A 19454-nucleotide genomic window follows, 5' to 3' on the forward strand; every position below is an offset into this window, starting at 1 on the left:
TATTTCCTCCTGAATCAAACAAATCTGGGAACAGCTTATCCTCACTGCGCCACTGAACCAGTTCAACTCAATTGTTCAATGGTCTTGCTGCAAAATTCACAGTATTCTAAATTAACCTTACTTTTTCTGAATTGGTGTGCTGCCATCTATCCCAGAGGCATCCAGTCAAGCTGAAGTAGACATTAGAATAATTAGTCATATTACCAATTAACTGAAAAAGGCCTGCTGGAGTCAAAAGATCCATCCATCGATCCATCTACACACATCCCTTCTAAACCTAAAAGGGAACAACAGTTCACTACAGTCTGGCTGTCCTTTAAGTCCTATACAAGCGTACTCTAAAAGGGCTGCTGATTTCACAGGAGAATACCGTAACGTATGAAGGACATTTGTTTTCTTTTGTAACTTAAGTTCAAGTATTCTGTCTCCAGGCATTTCTGTATACCCTGTTTCCCCGAAAATAAGACATCCCCTGAGAATAAGACGTAGTAGAGGTTTTGCTGAAGTGCTAAATATAAAGCATCCCCCCAAAAGTAAGACATAGCAAAGTTTTTGTTTGGAAGCATGCCTGTCGAACAGAACACCAGAGCATGCAGTTGTGGAGCAGACAAATAAGACATCCCCTGAAAATACGACATAGTGCATCTCGGGGAGCAAAAATTAATATAAGACACTGTCTTATATTCAGGGAAACACGGTATCATATAGTAGAATGAGAGTATAACATAAAGGCAAGACTTGTATAACAGAAAGAGCTCCCTAAACTACTCAGATTACATAGAGAAACTAAATAAGTCCAACTCTGGCCTTTTTTATTATGTTAAAAAAAGTTGCACTGGAGGTGTGCATTTGGCAAAACCAAATTGAAAAAAACGTCTGTGCAAAGGAATGCCCAGATCCAAGGGTGAGCAGTTTATTTACAATTTGGAATTGTCAAAAAATATCTTTTTATAGCTAGAGCCTAGGTTTGAATAACATTAAAAGAAATAAAGAAAAAGGAAGACTCCCAAGGCAAAGGCAGAAGAATGTATATACCTCCTTTTAGGCAGACCTAAAAGTCAGCAAAGAACAATTGCAAATCACTCATGTTTCCTTGCTTTCTGCTTTAGAGTATGTATGATTGAATATAAATGGGAAGATACATTCATTTATTTTAAAATATGTAAATTCATGCCTTCTGGAAGTTTGCAGTACCTTTGATGGCTAGAAATAATACAGGTGTAACTACCTAAAAATAAAGAAAATGCACCCCCCTTCAACACACATTAATGTTAAACATGGGCTTAATGTGTGGGCAATTTAATTTTAAAATAGCTCTCCTGAACTAATTAATTTAGGCTAGAATGATTTTTTGTCAGTTGCAGAGTACAGGTTCTTGTAATTACACATACGATGTCAAAGGCTATTAAAAAGGTCTAAACAATTAGATATTATCTATCATAACAAGAGTTTTGTGAGCTTCAGTTTTCCAAGAGTCCACATCTGTGCAGATAGTTTAAAAATAAAATTACTCACAATTGTGGTTTCATCAGGGCAGCTCTAATAACATTATATGGACTAGGAAGTGAAGTAGGGAGAGAAGGTTATGAAAGAGATTTTTCCTTTTCACTAGAACATTTGTTTTATTTCTTCGTTTTATTGAAAACAAACCTCATTATTTGTGTTGTGTGGAGAGTGGAAAAAAGTTAGGTCCTTATTAGGGTATAGCAGCATGAGACTTGAGTAAATTCTCCACTGCTGATGCAGAACAAGGTGCCTTCAAGACCCATTTTGCTACAAGTTATAGCTTAAGTACAGGGTTGTATCATAGAATTTCATTTGTATACCATTTCATAGGCACTATGTTGGTGAACCTGCTCTAGAAACAACCAGCAATTCCAGTAAAACTCCATCATATTTTTTTTTTGGCCTTGGAACATAATTATGGAAAAATTAGGTACATGTCCTGAACATTATATATTGATCCTTATGATACAAACAGAAGGAAATCTCCAGTGAAGGTGGGAACAAATTTCCAGGGGTAAAGGTGAAAGAAGCAGTCCGAAGTCCCACCTGAGAAAAGTATTTTTCCGCTCCAGCCTAATAGCAGGGCTGCACATTAGTGAGAGAATCTATCTAAATACTTGGGAAAAATCCTTTATGCATGTATTTTCCAGTTTTGGTATACCCAAATGCTCATTTTAAAAGTCTGAGTATCCAATCATGTTCACCAAGACTGCAAAAGATGTGTATTGCCCTATTCACATCAAGTGGCAATGGAATGTATCAACAAAATCATTATTTATGCCCAGTAAAGGTTGAACTTGAATTTTTACCAAATCATGCCTAGCTAGATCTCCCCTTAGGTGCAGAAGGATTGCCAAAATGGTAATGACTGAACAAGGCTAAAAATTGGTCAGAAACAAGGGTTTTTTAAAAAAATTAAAAAATCAGTTACAAAGTGATGTGATGTTGAGAACTTCCTAATTACTTTCAAAGAGGTCAAGAAGAAGAAGAAGAAGAAGAAGAAGAAGAAGAAGAAGTAGTAGTAGTAGTAGTAGTAGTAGTAGCTTGGGATTTATACCCTACCATTCTCTCCTCTAGAAGAGAAGAGGAAGAAAAGTTTGGATTTATATGCCCCTTTCTCTCCTGTAGGAGACTCAAAGGGGCTTACAATCTCCTTTCCCTTCCCTCCTCACAACAAACACCCTCTGAGGTAGGTGGGGCTGAGAGCGCTCAGAAGAACTGTGACTAGCCCAAGGTCACCCAGCTGGTGTGAGTGGGAGTGTACAGGCTAATCTGAATTCCCCAGATAAGCCTCCACAGCTCAAGCGGCAGAGCTGGGAATCAAACCTGGTTCCTCCAGATTAGAATGCACCTGCTCTTAACCACTACACCACTGCTGCTCTAGAGACTCAAGGCAGCTTACAAACTCATTTTCCCTTCTTCTCCCCACAACAAGCACCTTGTGAGGTAGGTGGGGCTGTGAGAGTTCTGAGAGAACTGGGACTAGCCTAAGGTCATCCAGCAGGAATGTATGCATCTGGTTCACCAAAGAGTCCCCTGCTCTTGGGAATCAAATTGGGAATCAAACCCAGTGTAGTGGTTTAGCAGTTAAAAACATCTGGAGTCTAATATGAGGAACTGGGTTTGGTTCCCCAGTCTTCCACCTGAGTGGCAGAGGCTTATCTGGTGAACCAGATGTGTTTCCGCGCACATTCCTGCTGGGTGACCTTGGGCTAGTCACAGTTCTTTGGAACTCTCTCAGCCCCAACTACTTCACAAAGTGTCTGTTGTGGGGAGAAGAAGGGAAAGTAGCTTGTTGGTAGAGGCAGAGCGAGGGGAAACCACACACAGGGCACACACATGGCCCACGCCCCTGCCGCCTGCCCCCCCTGGAATGCCCCCTGCCCTGCCCTGCTTCTGCCACGGCTCCACCCTGGGCATCACACTCCCCCGCTCTGCCCCGTAGGTACTACGCCACTGCTTGTAGGCCACCTTGAGTCTCCTTACAGGAGTGAAAGGTGGGATATAAATCCAAACTCTTCTTCTCCAGATTACAGTCCTCCAGTTCTTAACCACCACACCATTCTGGTAACTAAGTATTTGCCAGTCTAACAACTGCATACTATCCCTTTCAAATGTAAAACTGTATTTAGAAAAACAGTACTTTTCCAGTATTGATCTTTTCCCTCAAATGCATCTCATTAGTATGCTTTATTAATCCTGGGTTAAGAAATGTCAGTGCACTGCAATGATTAAAGCGTGGACCAGGACTAGTAAGATCCATATTCAAATCCAATTCTGTTACAGATCTCACTGAGTATCCCATAACTTTCACTCTCTGTCAGCCTAACCTACTCACATGTTTGTTGCCCCCACCATTTCTCTGAATGGAGACATGAGACAATTTTTGATAGTATTTTTTTAATGGATGACATGGGTCATAAATTATTAACATACGTTAAAAGTGGAATGCTGTAGGTAACTCAATTGCAATTTTATCTTGAAAAGATACCCAGCTTCAAATTTGCCCATTAGTTTTACTAGCCTTGCTTATCTTTTGCTTGCCTGGAAAAGCCAGGCCTCATTCCCTACCACTCATATGCAGAAAAAATCACAAAGGCTTTGAATGATAATACTAAGTGCCAAGGGCATTCTTTCCCAACCCTAACATATGATAAAGGATAAGCTATTGCAGGAATGGCTCTGCCTCATATGATGCCTCAGGATTCTCAATTATTTGTCCTAGCTCTATTGAGCATCTTGCCCTGTTCGTGTCATCACTAGTTATGACCTAACCACTCCAGAGATCACAATTTTTAGAATCTCCTGAAAGTAATCTCCTGAAAGTAAAAGGAAATAGGTGAAAAATTATCTATTAAAAGATCAGTGATTCAGGGTTCCTAAAATTCTTGCTCAACTGCAAAGCGGCTGGAAAATCTCTTGGCACCTTCAAAGGTAGGCTGGCAGATCAGCAACATGTGGCAAATGTCTGGTCAGGAGAGACAGAGAGCCCTTGTAAAGACATATTTTGCTGTCTTTCTATTGACTAGACAAGTACCAATCTTGTAAATATTGTGCTATGTTAACATTCAAGTTTTGAAAGGTCTGAGACAGCGTCATTTCAGGCCCTAATTGCTATGAATGCATCTGTGATGATAAAATGGAGATGAACATGAAAACTACATGCACTGTTTTGAGTTTCTTAGGGGAAGGGTATGGGAGAAATAGTGTTAACTAAGTTAAAGAAAATAGATTGCCTTAACTAAGCTATTGTACAAGAAGATAGATAACTCCTTGTGTAAGCAAACACAGCATGTCATCATACTCATGCATCTTCTTCCTGCCCCCACAGTGCAATTAAAGAATCCTGGTTTGAAACAAACTATGGTTCCTTGTGGCATATGGGTTCGCATGGCTGCATGAATCAGAGTTTGTTTACTCCTAAGAAGCCAGATTTCTGTACCTGAATTAAACTATGATTTAGAATCACGATTTGTGGGCAGTAAACCAGTTTATCAAAGTACCTGCATTAATATATCATAGAGGTTTATATCAGAATTCTTAATCATACTCACACAGGAATGGAGGGAGAATGCACATGTATGGGTATGGCACCAACTACTGCTTCTTTCAGCTTAACTGAAATTTATTGTGATAAATACAGCCTAGGAAGAAGTTTAATAATGGGAAGAATTTGATGTACAAATATTAGGTCTCTTTAGTTCCACTATCTTCAAGGTATGGTGGAAACTTCTCATCCAGCACAGTCACCAGGTGACCATACCTTGTTCATCATCTGTACCTGGCCTGTGAGTTGGATATTTAACAGTTCATCTTGTTTCTATCTGATTGTTTCTATTTTGCTCATATCATCACTATTTTAATTTTACTCCATCTGCTTCTATAGAGAACAAAGCTCAAATTTCAGCAAGCACTTCTGTGGAGACAAGCAATAAGGGAGGAAACCTCTAGCAATTTCAATTTGTCCCCAATAACCAATTCTGTCTTTAAAAAAAAACGCGGCCGCGCCTTACCTGCGGCTGCCATTGCAGGAGGAGGGGCCCAGCAGAGAGGTCATTTGTCCAGCCTGGTAAGGGTGGCCGGCTTCGGCTGCGACGCTGTGCATGCGCGCCAGCTTGGGCACATGCGCAGTGGGCTGGGTGAGGCTGGTTTGCCCTGGGAAGGGTGAAGAAGATGGACGGCGATTGGCGGACGAGCTCTCGCCTAGTGTAAGAGCTTGTCATGTGAATGGGGCTGGGCCAGGGCCTATAAAAGGCCCTGCCTCGTGGCCAGGCCCCATTCGGAGCTGGGACATCGAGGCTTTACCCGCCCACCCATTCCCTGTCGTGGATGTTAAAATGTTGTTATTGTCACAGCCATTGGTGGGTTACGCATGGGGGATGATCCGCTGGAAAGGGGAGCTGGGGGAGCTTCCCGGTTTGGCACACCTCCTTAAGAGGTGAGGGTGGAACAAGCTTATGGTAGGGATGCCCCATGGGGGCTAAGAAACTTGTGCCCCTAGCGTAAGTTGGAGGGGACCTCCAGTCATGGGCACTTTGCTGGTCTGGACTTCGTCTTACGCCAATCTTTCGCTTGGTTTGTTCCTCCAGCAGCTAGGCTGAGGAATTGGTTTGCCCTGGGGACAGCACTGGTGCTGCCCAGAGGCTTGGATCACCCCCCATACTGTGCCATCTGATTTTCCTATGTTTTCTGTTAATAAAGTTCTTTGGCTATGGCCTGTTTTCTTATCCACTTAAAATGTGTTTGGAGTTTTATTGGGGAAAGGGTAACCGAGTGGGAAGGGCCACACATCTACCCGCAAGATGAAATCAGATAGTGAGGCCTCTTCCTAACATAATTATTTTCCGCACTTGGCAGGAAATTTACAAGTAAAACAGGTCAAAGAATGTAAGAAAAGCTTACTTGCCATGCTAGTATTTATTAAGATTGTTTGCATATTTTTATTCAGCATGATCATTCAGAATTGTTCTCTGTCAAGTTGATGCTATATTTTACCTAAAGTGAAATTTCAGGATTTCACATATGAAGGATTCTGTTTTGCCAAAGCTTCTTTGGGGAGAATCTCAATGAGTTTCAATAAGAACACAAACATTTCCATTCCAAAAAAATGAGACCATATTTTTCCTAATGCAAAATTCTGGGCACATGAAATTATACCTCCAGCAAACAATCTGTGGCAATTTGACTAAAGGTAGAAAGGTTTAAACTGGAGTAACAACATCTCTTGGAGTGGTTTGTGTGCACATCTTGCATTATTTCCGTACAAAAAGAAACAGTTCAGGAAATGCTTACGTTAGATATTGCACTGATTTTTTTTTGTACCCAGCTATAGGAATACAGAAAGAATCTTGCTTATCCTTCACTATACTCAATTCTTCACTGTACATTTATTGTGACTGATGAAGTGGCTTGTCATCTACAAAAGTTCACACTACCGTAATGCAGTCTAAAGTGCCAAGTATTTCTTATATTTGTCTGTACTAAATCAGGTTGTAAAATCTCTCACTAGTACTGATCTGACTAGAGACATATTTAAACCCATCTGACCTGCTCAACTCCACCCCCCTTTTATTTCTCAGATAAATCTCTTATATTTTCATTTCACCTTTTCAGTCAGAATATTTTCCTTGACTGAATTCCTATGTCATATACAGCACCCCACAATTCTTCTGTCACTTAATTCATTCAACAAAAAGAATCATTGGCCGTTTCCGCACGGCGGCGGAAACGGCGAGGTCGGCGCATTGCGCACCGACCTGAAGACGCTGGGACCGTCCGCATGGATGGTCCTTGAAGCAGCTGGGCAGCCGGGCGCCGCTGATGCGACGACTCCAGCTTAGCCTCGGCCTTCGGCGCCGCCGAGAACCTGGGGACACGCCCCCCTGGCCCTGCGCGCCTGAAGCAGGCGCGCAGGGCCAGGGGGGGGTGTCCCCAGGCCTCGGCGACGCACCAGAGGCCCGGGGAGAAGGTGAGTGCCGGGTGGGGGAGGCGGCATGAAGCCGCTGCCGTTCGCTCGGCAGCGGCTTCATGCCGGCGTTTCCCCAAAAAGAGCGCTGGGAAGCGCTCTGGGGAAACGCCGCCTTCAGGCCGGCCGGGCGGCGCGAGGGCGGCGCGGCTGCGTTGCAGCTGCGCCCCCCGTGCGAATGGCGGCCTGGAGACAGTGTTTTTACCGTCTCCAGGCCGCCATGAATTGCCCATGCAGAAATGGCCATTGTCACTATTCTTTCTCTCATTCCCATAGGAGCATACTTGATTAAATTTGAAGTACATTGGAAATTCTGAAGGAGTGGTGGGAGATATGTTTCCTAACAGTCAGCTACTCCCAAGTCCTGTGAATGGAATATTTCTTTTTGTTTTCTTTTTTAAAGGTACTATAAAGATCCGCAAGAGCTAATGTAGGCTCTAAATATAGGTGAGGTCCAAACCACAGGGCTAAGGCTACACCAAGGGATTTTAAGAGAACATTTTATGGCATCTATCAAGCCACTCTCGTAATATCAAAATCAAGATCCTACTGTTAAAAAAAACACAGAAGAGTAGAGCTGACAACTAGTGGACCAAACTAGGAATATGGGCGACTTTGGTGTCAATGTGAATGTCCTGGTTGAGCATTCAAACTACATGGTTAACTCCCCACTTTGCTGTAAACTTACTAATGAGGAAGTGGAAGGAGATGAATTTTAGAACTCCCTGGAGAAAGGTTAAGATAAAAGCATGATAAGAGTATGACCATCTGTCATTATTTTTTTGAACTGAATGTACGCTTTGTATGAAGAAGTCCCTAGGTACAGTCCCTGGCATATCCCAATATGGAATTTCATGCAAGAGGTTATGGATATATTACTTCTTTGCCCAAGATCCTATAGAGCTCTTGTCAAAGTATACCTTACGTTGTGTATCAAGCAGTTTGCATAAAGCAGGGTTCTTCAACACGGTATCTCTGGGAATCATGGTGCTCTCCAACAGCTTTTCTTTTAGAAAGTTGGTGGGGCCTAGTAGAGATTCTGCAGCAAGTATTCTGATTGACTATTGGAGATGTGTGCAGACTATTTAAAATTTTGCATACTTTTAAACATTTTGCATACATTTAGTCCAACTGCCAGCACAGTACGAGGATCTACACAGTGTTCCTAAAGTTTAACTGTTTTCTGACAGCCATTTTGTTGCTGTGTTCACCATGCTATATCAAAATTCCAAGTGTGCCCACAGGCTTAAAATAGTTGGAGATCATTGTAAAGGGTGTGCATACACAAATGCCAAACTGAGGGCTGAAATACAATGTTTGACTAAAGCTTTAAAAAAGCCAAATCTGAAAAAGCCAAATATTTTGGTCAGGATTCTTGGGGGGGACTTTTTGTTTCTTTTTAAATAATGATTTTATTGGATTTTAACAGTTTCATACCACAATTCACTACACATCCCTATAGTGAAATAGTCATTCTAACATTAAAAAAACTACTTAAAAACATACTATTCAACTTTCCACCCAAAACAATTGCTAAATTTATCTTTAATATTGTACTGTTACCATTAATATTTAGACCAGCTTTTTTAAAAAAGAGAAAAAAGTTATTCAAATTTCTATTCTATTACATACAAAGAACATACATTGTGTAACCTTATCTCTCATTTATTTATTTAGAAGCAATTTGCAGATTATTCAATCCTGCCTTATCCTTCTGACCTACTAGTTAAATACTTAAGACTTTTATATTATTTTTTATAATATCTAGCATTCTACTCAGTTTTACTCACTTTTATTTACATTTCAGCTGTTACACAGAATGTTTTAAGTAATCTCTTTGATTTTTTTTGTTATAGAATTCTTTGGCGTTTCCTGCAAAGGTGATTCTCTGTGAACCTTTTTTCTTTTTTAGAACATCCACTAGAAAAATATAGTCCTTTTACTTCTGCAGGACTTTCAAGGGATTTCCTTCATGATGATGTCTTTGTCATCTATCTTAAACATTGATTTTCAGTGGGCCTCCCTAATTTTATCTGCAGTGTCTTTTGCATAGAAGAATACAACAATGTATCTGTCCAGTCTCTGTGATTTGGATTTCTTGGAGCTTGTATACTTTTTCAATCTTTGCAGCCATTTCTTCATCTTGTATCATCATAAAGCCTTGACCAAGGCTGAAGAAAACTTCTTTTTAAGATTGCCTTTGAAGGGACTTGTTCCTCTCCATCTTAAGTCGCAAGGCCTTTTCTGTAGTCTGATATCCCAGTCAAGTATGACTTGTTTATGTGCTTTGGATTCCATTTGAACTGAGTTAATTTCTTTTCCTCATAGTAGCTATCTTGGACCACTAGATGTCACTGTGCAGCAAGCATCCCTATTAGCTGCAGAGTATAACTGAAACTGTCCTTTCAGTCATGTTTCCCTCAAAGATTCAAATTCAAATTCTTTATTGCAGTCAAAGACCAGCACATAATAATACAAACTGAGAAGTGCACTTATACACAGTCGGTGACCGTTTACTAAAAGGTCAACTCGCGAAAGATTCAGTAAAACTTTATTTGTTTGTTTGTTTGTTTGTTTATTGGATTTATAGAGCGTTTCTTTTCCAGTCTAAATCTTTCTTAACTTGGCATCCCACCAGCTCCAAAGAACAAAGAAAAGTCAGATCAGTCTTACTTTTTATAACCACAAAGCAGATATTGCTCATTAATGCCTTTATTTCCAAGCTTTTTCTTTAAAGCAGTTTCATTTTGTCTTTTTTTTTGGTAAGATTTTTGTTTACTATAAGTTCATACCTTTTAGGGGGATGTTTTGGTTTTTGCTGGACTCATCTGTAACAAATTTTGAATTTCTCTTATTGATCTATGTTTCACCTTTGTTTCTTCATAAGAGATGCATGACTTGGATTTAGTTCTTCATAGGAAAGGCACAAACATTGGCACAGAATGATGGCAATGCCACTGACTTGACTTCTTTATCCCAGAGAATCACTACTGTAAATTTTATTTTCCCCTGTGATTCCAGGCAAGGGAGGCAATCTTAACAGTCCATGAGGCTTCCTCTGGCTCTCCTCTTAATTTGGGGAAACGTGGCTCCCTTTGAACCACTAACTGGAGCTTTGGATCACAGAGCAGTCTCTGGCGGATTCCACTCAGGCAGGCGCAGCGGCATTCCACTGGCATATATGATGTTCGTATGCTGAGATGCGAGTGGCCTCAGAGTGGTGGCTGTCCATGAAGGCACTTCCGCACACACCTCTATTTCCTTTCCCCACACTCATCTTCTTGCCAAGCTTTACAGGGATAAGGAACCATGCCCGTGCTGCCCTCCGACCCCGGGGGGTTGAAGGGCAGCATTGGTGTGGCTCCCCCATCCCTGCAGAGCTCAGCAAGGAGAGAAGGTGAATGTGGGAAAAATGGAGATGCCAAAAAGCAGCACTGGAAGGGAAACACTGTTTCCCAAATGTCTCACTCTAAACAGAATTTTCCTGGGAAAAGCATGGCGCTGCCTTGATTAGGAGATGGCAGTCATGCAAACAGAGTCTCTGGAATGGTGTTTTTACTGTTTCAGGGGTGCTGTTTTTTGCCCATGTGGACTCTGCCCAAGGCCAACTATCTTGTGTCATGACTAGACTGGAAGTCCTGTTTCTTTTTGTTTGTTGTTTTAGGTAGGTTTACCAAGTTTGTAGTGTTACTGCTAGTGATTCTTATTACAAGAACCTGTAATTTTGGTTAAGTTTGAGGCAAGGGATTCCATTCACTCACTCATTCATTCGTTCGTTCGTTCATTCATTCATTCATTCATTCAGTCGTTCGTTCGTTCGTTCGTTCGTTCGTTCGTTCATTCGATTTCTTACACTGCCCACCCCCAAAGGGTTCTGGGCAGGGTACAACATGTAAAATTCAATAATAAAAAACCCAATTACAACCATAAAACCAGTTAAAATTAATACATTAATAAATACAATACAAAAATAGATGGCAAGATGGTAGTCCAGTTTGTATCACGAGGGTAGATATGGTAGAGTAACAGCATCAGATATACACATTTAGCCCACCAGTTGGAATATAGGGAATGGCAGATCAACGGCTTACCTTCCCCAAAGGCCCGGTGAAATAATTCCATTTTGTAAGCCCTGAGGGACTGTTCAAGGTCCAGCAGAGCATGGACAGATGGTGGCAAAGAGTTCCACCAGGCAGGCCCTGGTGGAGGCAGGCAGGCCCACCAGGCAAACACTCAAGGTTCTGGTCTAGGTAGAAGCTAGCCATATCATAGAGGAGCCTGGGACCACCAGGAGTGTAGTGGCTGAGTGGGGACATAGGGGGGCAGATGGTCCCTAAGGTATGAGAGCCCCGGCTGTGGAGTGCCTTAAAGGTTAATATGAACACCTTGAAAGTGATCTGGTGTTCCATTGGGAGTCAGTGCAAGCAACGCAACACGGGAGAGATGTGGTCCCATATTGAACTACCCGTGAGCAGCTGAGCCACCACATGATGGACTAACTTCAACCTCTGGATCAGTAGCACAGGAAGGCCCATGTGGAGCAAGTTGCAATAATGAAGTCTAGAGGTAACAGTAGCATGGATCACAGTGGCCAGGTAGGACTGGGAGAGGTAAGGGGCCAACCACCATGCCTGATGCACATGAAAAAAAATTCAACCTGGGTTGTGCAGGCCACTTGGGTCTCCATAGAGAGAGATGAATCCAAGTGGACCCCCAGGCTGTGGGCCAAAGAGGCCACCGGCAAGGAGACTCCCTTGAGCAACAGCAGCTGAAACCCACCCCCCATTTTGGCATACCCACAAGACCTGCAACTATGCCCCCCTGTTTTTTCCTCCATTGGAAATAACGGATGGGGGAAGCAACTGACTCAAACTTTACCAATCTCATATGTTCTTCTAAGAAAAAGCGCACCAATCTCATATGTTCTTCTAAGAAAAAGCTCATATGTTCTTCTAAGAAAAAGGGTGCCTGTTGCGGCAGGGGAGGATGGAGCGTCTGCCCACTTCCCCGTTCGGCCAAGAACGGTGGTCATGTGACTGTTCCACCGTCACATGACAGGGGAGCCGGGAGGCTATAAAAGCCTGTGCCTGGCTCAGCTTCGACATCGCCTCTTCAAGAAGGCCAGGGGGGCTTAACAGACCCACCCACCCCTCCCTAGGGTTACTTCAGGGAGCTTGTTGTTGCATGTTTCTGTTTTACTCTATTTGTTGCAGTCTAGGTGGTTTTTGGGCATAGGGGCACATCGCTTTATTGTTATTGGGAGGCAGGCTTGCAGGCCAGACTTACTCCCACTGTGGCGTAGGGGCTCTAAATAAGAGGTCTGGGGGGTACGTGGAGGGCTTTGATGGCACAGGCCTGGAGGTCATGTTTCGGGCTTTCAAGCTACTCCCCTGGCAGGAGGGGGGGGTGTCACAAAATGGATATGCATCCAAGTGGTGCACCCAGTAAATCCTCTCCTGTCCCAGTCCCCATGGGGGACGGTGCCGGGCCAGCGGTTTGCTGCCCGAAGGGCCAGGAGGTGTCAGCTTTGGGGCTGGCCATGGCCAGGTTCAGCGGTTCGCTGCCTGGTGGCCAGGATGTGTCCCATATGCTTGCCCAGCTTCCAACTGTTATTATTGTTGCTGTTATTGTTAATGTTAATAAACCGGGCTGCGGCCATTTCATTTCCAAAGAAATAAATATTTCTCTGTGGTTATTGGGTAAAGTGTAATCCGCACATCTGCACGCAACAATAATCAGTCTCTGGTGCTTCTACCTTTAAAAAACTGCTTCAAATGTGTTTTCTCTTTATTTTTTAAAAAAAACTGCTCCCAGAGCCAGCATGGTATAGTGGTTAAGAGTGATGGACTCTGATCTGGAGAACCAGATTTGATTCCCCACTCCTCCTTATGAGCAGTGGACTCTTATCTGGTGAACTGGATTTGTTTCCCTGCTCCTACACTTGATGCCTGCTGGGTGACCTTGAGCAAGTCGCAGTTCTTCAGAACTCTCTCAGTCCTTACCTACCTAGTCACATTTTCTCAGAACTATCTTAGTCACTCCTACCTCACAAGGTGTCTGTTTTGGGAAGAGTAATGGAAGGAGTTTTACAAGACAGAAGGTGAGGTATAAATCCAAACTCTTCTTCTTTTTCTTCTCACAAAGCTTTCCGATAGAATATAGTGGACCCCAAATTTTTCAAATATCTGAAAAAGGTGGAAAACTCATATCAGTATAGAGATTCACCTTTTTATCCAGATCTACTAACCAATGTAGGATATATTGTTTTATTTTATTTGTTTGATTTTTACTCCTCCCTTTCCCAACAAGTTGGGCTCAGGGCAGCTTTCAATAAAATTACAAATTTACAACAGTACAACAATTACATGTAGATACATTAAAACCCCACAAAGCAAAACACTCAAAGGTGCCAAACACAATAGTGTGTGGGTGAAGGGGGGGGTATCATAAAGAAAGAGACAAAATTAATAGAAAAAGAGATATTACAATAATAAGTAGGGGGAAGGGGAAGGAATTGGAGGCCAGCAAGATGGAAACCATTGCTGCCCTCATGCATAGGCCTGGAGAAAGAACTCAATCTTGAAGACTCTGTAGAACTGCATCAGATACACACATCTTAAAAAATTACTTACCAATAACAAAATCCTGTCAAGAGGAAGGGAAACATGATATTTTTGTTCTCTCATACACAGGAAGGTAATGTGTAAGGAAGAAGCAATTTATTTTGCCCCATTTGTTGCAGTTTTGTAGATGAACTAAGAATTAGTTTTAAAATATGCACAAAGTATTTGACTGTAAAGTAGGGAACACATACACTGAATTTCTTATTTCATTTCTATTATTTGCTTCAAAATTAGGAATCAATTTGATTATTGCTTACAAATGAATAAGATTGCAGTGCAACACTTATGCCTCTATGAACCTTTTAGTAATGCATTAAACCATTTAAAATTGTTCAGCTTGATGGAAATAATTAAGTTATGCTGTAGATGCTATTGAAGAAATCTATCAAAAATTCATTTGGGGATACTAACTGATTCTAAAGGGGGAAAGAAGTTTCTTGAGGGGTACATTCAAGTACATATATTTGCTTACTGAAAGGTAGGGGTTTTTTTAATAAAAGCACATCACAAAGCATAATAGCAGATTTTCAGGATTATTTTTTTTTAGAAAGAGAGCAAGAAAGGCTAAATAGTCGGTTTATTTAGATAACCTTAATCTTTATTGTTTATTTATGTAATTTATAGTCTGTCTTTTTGACAGGGATGCAGGGTGGATTACAGAAAATGAATCAGCCCAACCAACAAGATGGAATGTTTGACACACAATAGAATCTGCACTGCAAAAATCTGGATCCAACTCAAAAACATTTTTAAAGTATTAACCTGACACATTCAATGACACAAAATACATATAGTGGGATCCTTACAGAAATAAATAATACAAAATATATACAGTAATATAGATTATAGTCCCTAATAAATTATCCAAATAATTTCATTACTGAAGGAACTGTAGATTTTAGTGACAATTTATGGGCATGATACACAGGAGAATCACAGGGGTGAAAATTTCCCTCATAAACAAAGACCTTTTCCCTAACTCCACTGGAGGCCAAGGGTGATACAATCCTTCATGGATCAAAACCAGATTTATCCATGCTAATCAGGTAGATATCTTGGCTTGTAGATGATAAAGAATTCACACCAGATGTTATTTTAACTCATAAATGATGGAAACAGGATTTTCTGAACTATCCTTCCCTGCTGTTACAGGATGATCACAAAAGTGGAACTGGAATGAAACCTATGAATACATAGTTCTAAAAATGAACAGGGATCAAGAACTTTACATGATCAAGAACTCTGAAAAAGATTTTGCAGTTTAAAATATTGCTGATCTTATTACTTTTTTAATTCAATTTTTATCATATTTTATCCATGTTTATCTCATTGTTTCTCCACACTAGTGAAGCATTTATAGTTGTCTTTAATGTCATAATAACTAAATTAGATGTAAATATTACTATTAAAATTGGCACATATTTTGCATCAAGTGCATAAAAACATAACATAAAAGTTACATTACATTGCTGTAAAGAAATAAACAAAAATGGGAAATATGCCAAACAAAACAATCAGGACAAGTTAGTCTTCCAATATGAATATACTCACACACACACACACACACACACACACACACACTCACACACACAAACAAAGTGCTTTCCGACTTCAAATCAACAGGTTGGTTACTGTTAACTTTTTCATTCAAACTGCCTATTTCAGTCTTTATTATAGCCCCCATTGCATATGTCTTTTGCCAGCCTCATGATTCACAAGATTTTTTTTTCAGTAGTCAAAGGAGACCCTTCCCTTCCTTTATCACCTATGGAAAGGCTGGTTGGATCCAACCACTATGCAGAGGTCAATAGATAGGACTGCTCATGCAATCCCAATCAATCTCTTCATTGTGTAAAGATTTGTAGCATAGAAATACAAAACTCTAGTAAAGTAACTGGGGATGCTGACATTGTCATACATTCTTTCCCTGCCCACATCTCACTTCTTTCCTAAAAGAAATTCAATACTACTGTAGAAGGAATGGGGAGAGCATTTATCACACTGTAAGTCTGTCATAGGAAATTGAGTTGTGAGTATGATTGATAAGTTGGCATGTACATATCTGTATGAACCAAGATTAGCTTATATATTGTTTATGGAAAAAAAGATATTTCTTGATGTAAAATAGACTGGGTGTTTGTGCCTGTGTTTCATCAGTGGCCACCTGTGGGTTAATGGACAGGATGAATCTTGTTTGAATGTGTTATTGAGCGATGTGTCTGTATGTATGCCCATGTCTGTGTATATGTGTGTGCATGAGAGAGAGAACAGTATGCTGTGTTTGAGTTGAAATTAATGGAGTTATGCATAAGCTTAAATGAATGAGTGTAGTAAATGGATGAGGAGATGAGGTTGTAAAAATGAAAAATAGTATTAGGAAAAGGCATAACAAATTTCACTTGTTTTCAGTGAGCTTCTGTCTGTGGTGTAAAAGAAGATTTTTCAGACTAAAAGCAATGTTCTCTAAGACCCCTTCTGCACAGCACAGGCAGAGCGGGTTGCAGTTGGGATAAAGTAACCTGCTCTCCTGTTTTTGTGTTTGCATGCCTCCATGCAGGCAGCGAACGGAGCCTGAGGAAGCAGTGCGGGTTGCTGTTGCACCTTTGCATGGAGGCACGGGGTTTTTTTGCTACTCACCTGCTTCTGCTGCATGGGCAGGCAGGCATGGACCTCCACAGCCATGCTGACATCCCTGTATCCCTGCATGGCTATGCAGCTGAGAGGAAGGGACTTTTTTAAAAAGAGAAGCATGGCCAAGTAAAGCACTTCCTGGGCAGCCATTTGCTTGGAGCGGCTACAACTCTCTTTAAAGAATCATGAATAGCATGATTCTCAAAAAAACATAACATGGGGCAGCCTTGCTTTAGGGGAAGGAGCTGTGCAAAGTCCCCCCCCCCCCATGGGATTTTTCCCCATCCCCAGCTCAGGTTTATTGGCCCATGGGGAAGGGGCCTAAGAAATAATACATTTAAAAGGCAGAAATTGAAATTGAAAAGCAAAACACAACACATTTTTTGTTTAAGTCCTTCTATTAATAGTATAACAGATGAGTAGGTCAGAATACAAATTATTCCCTCTCAATAAACAGTAAGAAAACTGCTCAGCAGATTTGCTAGTAGTTTGGAATGGCAGCTGTCATTGTTTTTTTCTTTCTTCAGCTGGTTCTGTCCAGTTAATTCTGAAACCTAAAGGACAGTCAAAATCCTGTTCTACATATGGTCCAGATGTTTATAAAACCATAGTTGTTGTTCCTGGGAAAGCCCCATTAACCCTTATGTGCAAGACAGATCATTAGCATAGTAACTTCAGTCATTGGTAGCTTCCTATCTTAGTTATGAAATGTCAGATGTGTGTCCCTTGATTCATTACTTCTCTTACAACAAGATCCACAGTTGGGAAAGGATTGGGTTGTGTACAAAAAAAGAAAAAGAAAGAAAACCAAACCAAAACCTATTTCCTTTCTTCTCTCCCTCTACTAGCATCATTGCTTGTGAAAGTAGATATTTATATGCTTTATGTAGCAGTCTTATGGAAATGAAGTATTCCTGCCTCTATCAGCTCAAAAACAAAGAATATAATTGTAGTCCTTCAGATTCTATGCATATAGCAATCAACAACCTAAATTACAACCTAGATGTCAGCTTTTCGTTAAGATGTTAAAGTTGTCCATAATACTTTGCATTGTGCTTCTTAGAGAGCAGGAGTGATTTGGAGCTATTGTGTAAAATCTGACACGGTTAATGCCTGTAAGTTAACTGAATTAACCTCCTCCTCTAAGGCCAAGTCAAACTAAAGAACACTTACTTCCCAGGAAAACAAGCATTTGGTTGAATATGGGCTTTCTCCTTCAGCATAATTGCCAAAGAACATGTTGTTAACCACACAGCAGGCATTATGCAAACCAGCTATCACCATTTCGTTATTCCAGGAAAGGAGGCCATACTGTAGAAAAATACTTTCCCCTCTTATTTCTGTAATTATAGACTAGTTTCTCTTTTTAAGGTCATATAACTGCCAATAAACATTATTCCTCTAAGGTATTCTTGTTGTAGACTCTAAGAACACAGGGTCATTAGGTTTGATGCAGAAGGTGCAGCTTTTCTATTTGTAACAGTATGAAGGAAACTTGTCAGATTGCAAATTGGTGTGAAGTGTACAACAAGGCAAATCAGGTGAACTGTTCTTAATTGAGTCTTCTTGAGAAAGGTATGCATAAATGCTAGAACGTATAATTCAATTCAAAATAAGGAAATAATTTATGCTGTAATATATCTCACAATTAATATTTGTTTTGTCTCTTTTTAATAGCATGAAATATCTTGGAATGATATAATTTTAATTTGTAGCTACATTTTTAGCTAGCATCTAAATTGTTAATATTGGTGTGGTTAGGGGTTGGGCCCTGACCTAGATGACTCAGCCTAGCTTGATCCCATCAAATATGACTGTTAGAACATGTGTTTAGATGGGACATGATCTAGATGACAGGTGGACACTCCCTCCTGCTAGTGCCGTGTGCATATTAGAGCTGTGTGCATAACTGGGTAACGTGTGCAAAGTCTGATAAGGCATGGGCATCGGATTGGCACCTGTTTTGTATAATAGTAGACACAGACCACTGAGTGAAAAGAGCTTGGAAACACCTGTGTCTGGCGGAGCACTTTGATAGTTAGCAAATAAACAGAACTGCACGGTGACTTTGTGTCTTTCGGTTCTTGTTTGCATTGCACTCTGCAAGGTGTCCTACTCGCGTGTAAGCCGCTGCTTCGACAGGTTATGGGCCCAGATTTTGCCCTTACACGCGAGTAACTGTTTTTGTTGCTGTGTGCGAAACAGTTCTCGGCTGCACCATGGCTGCGGTTTTTGCTGGCTTGCCTTTCGAGCAGCTGACAGAGCACAACTATGTGACCTGGTGTTTGAAGATGAAAGCTTATCTTCTGCGTGAGGATTTGTGGGCATTCGTGGAAACTCCCTTACCCCCGCAGCCCTCCGCTTTACAGATTAGAGCTGAGGAGCGGGCGAGAGCATCCATCATCTTGGCAGTGGAAAGCTCCCAGCTGCTATATATCAAGGACGCAGCGTCTGCATCGGAATGCTGGAACCTACTCAGAAACGTCTACCAGCGTGAGTCTGTTGGAGTGAGAGTTTTACTAACAAGACAGTTGCATCACCTCAGGCTGCGGAAAGGTGACTCCGTTTCTGAACACCTACAGAAAATGAGGTCTTTATTCTCTGAGCTGGCTGACCGCGGGCTGCTTTATGAGGACTCACATAAAGCCTACCTGCTGATTTCGTCGCTGGACGATTCGTGGGAGTCGTTGGTCAGCAGCCTCCAGACGGTTGCAGATGCCACCTTGACT

The sequence above is a fragment of the Sphaerodactylus townsendi genome, linkage group LG10 (assembly GCF_021028975.2).
Source record: "Sphaerodactylus townsendi isolate TG3544 linkage group LG10, MPM_Stown_v2.3, whole genome shotgun sequence".
NCBI lineage: Eukaryota > Metazoa > Chordata > Lepidosauria > Squamata > Sphaerodactylidae > Sphaerodactylus > Sphaerodactylus townsendi.